The 7250-nt window shown below is 52.3% G+C and overlaps 1 non-coding gene across 1 annotated transcript; it reads left to right on the forward strand.

The window, feature by feature from the left end:
• The first annotated feature begins 5683 nt into the window (after positions 1-5683).
• Positions 5684-5786, forward strand: LOC120972927 (U6 spliceosomal RNA). Its single transcript, XR_005767061.1, has one exon. It is a non-coding gene; the product is annotated as a U6 spliceosomal RNA (small nuclear RNA).
• The last annotated feature ends 1464 nt before the right edge of the window (positions 5787-7250 follow it).

Consider the following 7250-nt stretch of genomic DNA (forward strand, 5'->3'; position numbering starts at 1 on the left):
CACTTTCAGGCGAGATGTCGCCCCTCATGATGCGCTTGGTGATGGCGCACTGCCGGAGCGTGTGCGTTGAAGGCCTTGCGCCGCTATGGTGCTTGCAGGGGGCGTGGAGCATCTCTTTAGAACTCATGGAGGGTTGCCAAGTGGTCTTGCCAGCCCGCTGGCGTTTGGTGCCGTCTTGGGAGTCGAGAGGCTCTTGCTCGACAGCGGCGACAAGGCGGTTGTCGTAGCAGGGAGCGGGCTGCTCGGCCTTGTGCTTGTTTTTCTGCTGGCGGTGTTCTCGCCAGCCGTCTTGGAGGGCGATGCCGGCAACGCCTTGCCGGCTTTGTCCAACACGACTTGGATCTTCATGGAGGAGTCGGCCGTGGCGTATTTGTCCACCGTGACCATGAGCACGGCCTTGGTGGCCGACTCGGATCGCAGGAGCTTGTGCTTGAGGAGGGTGCCATCCCGCCAGCCGCTCACAAAGTACTGGATGGCTTGAACCTCGTGGACCCCCTCACAGCTGTTCCGAAGCTCGGTCCAGCGTGCGAGGTATTCACGGCCGGTCTCGTTCGGCCCGTGCACGCACATTGCAAGCTGGCTGGGGCGGTCGGGTAGCTTGTAGGTGCCGAAGTTGCGCACGAAAGCTTGCTCGAAGTCAACCCACGAGTTGACACTGCCGGCCGGCAGGCTGTTCAACCATGTACGGGCCGACCCTTGGAGCATGAGCAGGTCATAGCGCATGGCAAGGCGGCGATTGCTGCCTGCGATGCCGATGGCGGTGGTGTAGTCGATGAGCCAGTCTTCCGGCTTGACGGTCCTATTGTACTTGGGGGTGTCGCGGGGGAGCGTGAACCCTTTATGGAAAGGCTCATCCTGGATGCACGGGCCGAAGCAAGACGGCCCGACAACGTTATCTTCCTCAAGCTCGAGGGAGAGGGCAAGCTGCTCGATGCGATGGCGAGCGTCGGTGTCATCGATGATGCGCGGACCCAGCTGGCTTGCGACCAGGCCGCAGGGGGCGGGTTGGCCGTGCGGCCACGCCGGCCGGACGACGGGGGAGGGTCTTGCCGGCGTCGGTCCTCTGGAGCCGGCTCGTCGTCGTGGCCGTCGCCAGCCGACGGGGCACGGTTGGGCCGGGTTTGAGTTCGGCCGGAGTGAGCATCACTTGGGGGCGGAGAAGACGCCATGTTCCGATGGTCGGGATCCTTGGTGCGGTTCGACTCGGATGCCGTGGGACGGTCGAGGTGGTCCTGGTGCGTGTTCGCGGCACCGAGTAGCTCACGTATGCGTTGTAGGCATTCCTGCAGCTCGTCGCCCTGCAAGTTCTCCAGGACTACGGCGGACGCCTCCGGGGCGCGCATGTTCTTGACGCGGGTGTCGTAGACAGGCGGGACCGCGCCCAGTGCATGGCTGATCGCGGCGCCCCGGGATCGCACCATGGCAACCCGGCTGGGTTCGGCGGCGGACGGTGTGAAGTCGTACGTGGCTTCGCGATCCCGCTGGATGGACACCAACCAGTGATGCGTAGCAGCAAGCATCGCGGCCTCATCTAGCAGGCGCTTGCGCTCCTCCTCAAGCTAGGCCCAGGCCTGGCGGTGTTGGTGGAGTTGATGTCGGTGGCGATGGGGACGTTGAGGTTCTGCATCATGGCGCGCAGTGGGTCGGTCGTGCCAGCGTGCTCTGTTGCGGCCTTAGCGGCAGCGGCCTTCTTCGCGGCGCTGGACGAAGTGGAACCGAAGCGTGTGACGAGCACCTCTGCACGGGTGCAGAGGTCCGCCATGTTGTTGGAGACACCGCAGCAGAGAGGAAAGGGGCGAGTCAGTGACGTCGAGCAACTCGCTGGGGTACTCGTCGGCGTCAAGCGCGCCGAAGATGCGCAGCGTGCCGAAGGGGACAATGAGCGAGTTGACGAAGCCGGTCGGCGCCGCACCGGGCTTAGGGACCGCGCAGTGCATGAAGTGCTCGCCAACGTCGGCAGAGGGCCCCGTTTGGAACATGTCTCCGTCTGGGACCTCAAGCTGCCCCACGGTGGGCACCAACTGTCGTGGTGGGCTTACGGTAGATGCCATGGGATGGCTAAAGATAGGAACAGGCAAGAGGGTACCGGTGGGCTCCAGAGGCGAGGTTGATACGAGCGAGCGCGAGACGTACCCAGGTTAGGGGCTCTCCGGAGAGATAACACCCCTAGTCCTGCCGAGTGTGGTTTATATGTGGATGATACAAGCTTGCTCCTTGAGCTATTTGGGGCAGGGGGGAAGACAGGCCGGTGCATAGGTTGCTCCCTCTCCGTATGTGTGTTCTACTAGATTCCAACCCTTTGCATGGAGGGGCACCGGGGGAACTTATAGGCTCCCTCCCGGGGTTACAATGGTAATGTTACAAAGGCACGGGGCCGGGATGTCAGTGTCCAGGAGCCGACAGTGGGGGGCCGTCAGGGCGCCGGGTCTGCCGGGTCAGTCGAATGCGGGTCTCGTCGGGTGCGGATCATACCGGGCCCGCCGGGCGTGGGTACGGTCGGCTGCTAGTTACTGTTGGCACGCCGCGCTGGACGTCATGGGACATCTGCGCCGTCCTGCTACAGGGTCGCGCCTCCGAGACGCCGCCTGCCCCGGGCGGTGGCTTGGTCGGCACGACAGCCGGGCCCGCCGGGGCCGATGTAAAGGGAGGTGTACTACTGCCATGCTTGCTCATCGATGGAGGCTGGCTTCTTGGGACCATCCCGTCAGGGTGAGCCGGATTAAGGGCCGTTGCTGGCCCCGATGTTTTCTAAAGGATCCGGGTTCCGGTGCCCGCCCAGGTCTAGCCCCCCGACATGTTCATTGGGAGGGGTTTGGCGTACCGCAAAATGGAGGAAACAGACTTTAGTTCAACCGCCTATAGTCGAAGCTGGGTCCTATTATCGGGAGGGGTCTTGCATACCGCAAAGCAGAGGAAACAGACTTCTCTTCGAGCGTCTATGGTCGAAACGGGGTCCTGTTCATCGAGACGGGTGTGGCATACTGCAAAACGAGACTCCACAGGCTACTTTTCATCCACTGTCTACTGCCTTGCTCCAGCCTCCACGTGCTACTGTTCATCCATCGTCAACTTCCTCTAGCCTCCAACAACTATTGTTCATCCAGCCTCCACGGGGTCATGTTCATCCACCCCCAACCGGCTGGGGTGTGGCGGCCTCTTCAGGGTCCTGTTCAGCCAGCGGCAACCGCCTGCATGGCCGGGGTCCTATTCATCCAACCCCCACCAGGAATTATTCATCCACAGCCAACCAACCGGCTCGACTCACCACGTCTCAACTCGTTCTATGTATCACGCGTGCGTCAGCAATGGTCACTGTTCATCTAGAGGCAACCCGACACCGGTTGGCTGCATCTCGCATGGGGGCTCAATCAGCTTCAGTTAGCAGCAGTAGTGATCAATCCCTCGGGTTCAGTTAGCGGCAGGAGCGACGAAATCGCTCGGGTTCAGTTAGCAGCGAAGGAATCGCTCAGGTTTACAGCCAAGGGACCGATCGCTCGTGTTCAGTATGTAGCTAGTGCAATCGCTCGGGTTCAGTAAGCGAATACCTCGCTCGGGTTCAATTAGCGAACGCCTCGCATACATGCGTGTATGAGAGAAAAGCGCAAACCACACTGCATCGCTCGGCCCCGACCACCCACCGTAACCGAGAACTCCCCGAATTTTTCCTCGCCCTCACTTATGATTTTTTATGTCATGAACGACCCAAAGAATGTCATGCAAGTGTGTCTCCGGCCAGCCCAGGATGAAAAGCCCATGTTCTGTCATAACTTTTTGTCATAGAAGTAGGATCCCACCACATCAATGGCGATACATGCTTTTGTCACAATTATTGTCATAGAAGTGTCATAACCATGACAGAAAAAGTTTTCATTTGGACCATAATGTCACGGATGTGTCTTTTTTTGTAGTGTTATAATAAGAACTTGCATTACATCTTTTGTCCTACCCTCCCGTGGCAGCGGGGTCCAAATGGAAACTAAGGGATAACCCAATTATTGTCACTTTGGTGTCTACGGATCAGAACAATAACAAGTGCATATCTGAAATATATTCATGAAAACATAGAGGGTTCATATCCGAAATCATGCCACTCGGGCCCTAGTGACAAGCATTAGGCATAGCAAAGTCATAGCAACATCAATCTCAGAACGTGAACATAGTGGATACTAGGGATCAACCCCTAACAAATTGACTCGACATGACAAATCTTATCCAACTCCATCACTGTCCAGCAAGCCTACGAAGGAACATACTCACCCTCGGTGGTGAGCACCATAGAATTGTTGATGGAAAAGGGTTGGTGATGACGACGGCGACAAATCCCCCTCTCCGGTGCCCCGAACGGACTCTAGATCAGCCCTCCCGATGAAGAACGGGAGGTGACAGCTGCTCCATCACGCAAAACGTGATAAAACTTTCTCTCTGATTTTTTCTCCGTGAAACGGTATTTATGGAGTTAGAATTAGGGAAAACAAAGGATCAAGGGGCCCACAAGCTCACAGGGCGTGCCCTGGGGGTGGGTGCGGCCCCTGAGCTCGTGGCTCCTGGGTGGCGCACCTCCAGTAGGTCTCTTTGCAATATTTTTTATATTTTTCAAAAATAATCTCTGTAAATTTTCAGCTCAATCCAAGCACTTATTTCTGCACAAAAATAACACCATGGCAATTATGCTAAAAACAACGTCAATCTGGGTTAGTTCCATTCAAATCATGCAAATTAGAGTCCAAAACAAGAGCAAAAGTGTTTGGAAAAGTTGATACATTTGGGATGTATCACTAGTCTACGGGCAAAAGCCTGGCTCTACGTGCCCCTAAGCGAGTGCAATAAAATCATTGTCCTAGGGGACGGAGGGAGTATTTAGTTGCCTCCAAATTAACATCTCATTGCCCAATAAACAAATCAAATGGCCCATTTTTGCACATGCAAGAAAATGGAGATGGGCAGCAGGTTAGATTATTGTAGTACTTATTTTTGTTGTCTTATTTTTTGTAAAGGAGGATCACCCTGCCCTCTAGGAGCCTGCAAACTTCCCAAGATTTTCCCCAGTATTACCACCGCCATCTGGATTTATTAGTCTCATCGTATTTTGGGTCAATGATTGATAAACATACTACTACTACGTAGTATTTGACTAGCATGTCACACATTTTTCTGCTGGATTCATATTTTAATATGTTTTCCAATGGCATTATATTGGTCACATAACTTCATTAGCTAAATTAAGGGTCAAAATATGATACAAAATATAAGGGGAACTAGTAAACCACTATGGTTCCCTATATGGCTTGAATCCAAATAAAGGAGAGGGTAGCGGTTCATGGTTCGATGAACAGCAATGATGTATCCTCCTTCAATTCACATGCTGAGGGAAGTAAAGGGAGAAGCGGCATGCAACCAGCAGCCCAGCACCATGTGAATGCAAGTTTCTTTTGGCCTTGTGTAACCACCATTGCACCATGTCGTCGTGGCATTAATTCTTATCGAATCACATTCTCATTCTAGCTAATAAAGACGTGTGTGATCCCTTGCTCACCTTTTCTCTCAACTTCGTAGTTTACGTGTATGCATGACCCAATCTACCAAACTTATAATATATGCCTTTTTTGAGGGAAAATCATTATTTCTATCTATCGGTTGCGCCAAGGAGCAGAACCAAATGTTACAAATTATAAGCTCAAAAGGAGTCCCTTCGGGGACATTCGATAAAATTGGAACGATACAGAGAAGATTAGCATGGCCCCTGCAAAAGGATGACATGCACAAATCGAGAAGTTCAAAAGGAAAAGCCTGTCGTGTTCGTGTCTCGCCCCCACACGGTTGGTCTGACATGGCGCTCACGTGGGAACGCATGTTGTGTTGCATTTTCACTAACAAGTGGGACCGCAGTTGAGCAAACTGACTATCGGCAAACTCCCAACCCGCCCGTCGTGCATTGGCTGAGTCAGAGAAATGAGGATGCTGAAAAGCTAGCTCTAGCATGGACTCCAAGAAATTTGATGTCAGATGAGACTCGTAGTGGTGGTGTGTGCCATAGACGTGAATGCTTGTTCTGGCCCATGCCACCGCACTATATCGAGGTGTTGGTTACGTAAGAGCGAACACATTATCTCTCAAGGAGTATGATACTACTAGTAGTACTTTATTAACATATGGCCCACCTCACACTGTCGCCCAACTTCCTAGAGGCCATGCTCGGCCCTCCTCTCTCTCTCACTCTCTTCTCACTCAGCAGACGCATGGAGTGTGCCCATCGTCGGTTTGCTCACATTTGGTCCCACATGTCAGTGAATACATAATGCGATACACATTTGTTGGGTGAGCGGCGTGATGTCTACTACACAACTTTATTCTTGTAGACTCATGTTGGGCCTCCAAGCGCAGAGTTTTGTAGGACAGTAGCAATTTTCCCTCAAGTGGATGACCTAATGTTTATCAATCCGTGGAAGGTGTAGGATGAAGATGGTCTCTCTCAAACAACCCTGCAACCAAATAACAAAAAGTCTCTTGTGTCCCCAACACACCAAATACAATGGTAAATTGGATAGGTGCACTAGTTCGGCGAAGAGATGGTGATATAAGTGTAGTAATGGTAGTAGATATTGGTTTTGTAATAGCAACAATAAAAAACAGCAAGGTAGCAAGTAACAAAAGTGAGCACAAACGGTATTGCAATGCTTGAGAATGAGGCCTAGGGTCCGTACTTTCGCTAGTGCAATCTCCCAACAATGCTAATATAATTGGATCACATAACCATCCCTCAACGTGCGATGAAGAATCACTCCAAAGTTCTTATCTAGCGGAGAACATAAGAAGAAATTGTTTGTATGGTACGAAACCACCTTAAAGTTGTTCTTTCCGTTCGATCTATTCAAGAGTTCGTACTAAAATAACACAAAGTTATTCTTCCCGTTCGATCTATCCAAGAGTTCGTACTAAAATAACACCATATGATATGCATCAACCAACTCTAATGTCACCTAGATACTCCAATGTCACCACAAGTATCCGTGAGTTAATTATACGATACGCATCAAACAATTTCTGCTTCATAATACTCGATCCAACACAAAGAACCTCAAAGAGTGCCCCAAGATTTCTACCGGAGAAACAAAGACGAGAACGTGCATCAACCCCCATGCATAGATTACCCCAATGTCACCTCGGGAATCCGCGAGTTGAGTGCCAAAACATATATCAAGTGAATCAAAATAATACCCCATTGTCACCACGGGTATTCATATGCAAGACAT

Source organism: Aegilops tauschii, chromosome 1 (genome assembly GCF_002575655.3).
Source record: "Aegilops tauschii subsp. strangulata cultivar AL8/78 chromosome 1, Aet v6.0, whole genome shotgun sequence".
Taxonomy (NCBI): domain Eukaryota; kingdom Viridiplantae; phylum Streptophyta; class Magnoliopsida; order Poales; family Poaceae; genus Aegilops; species Aegilops tauschii.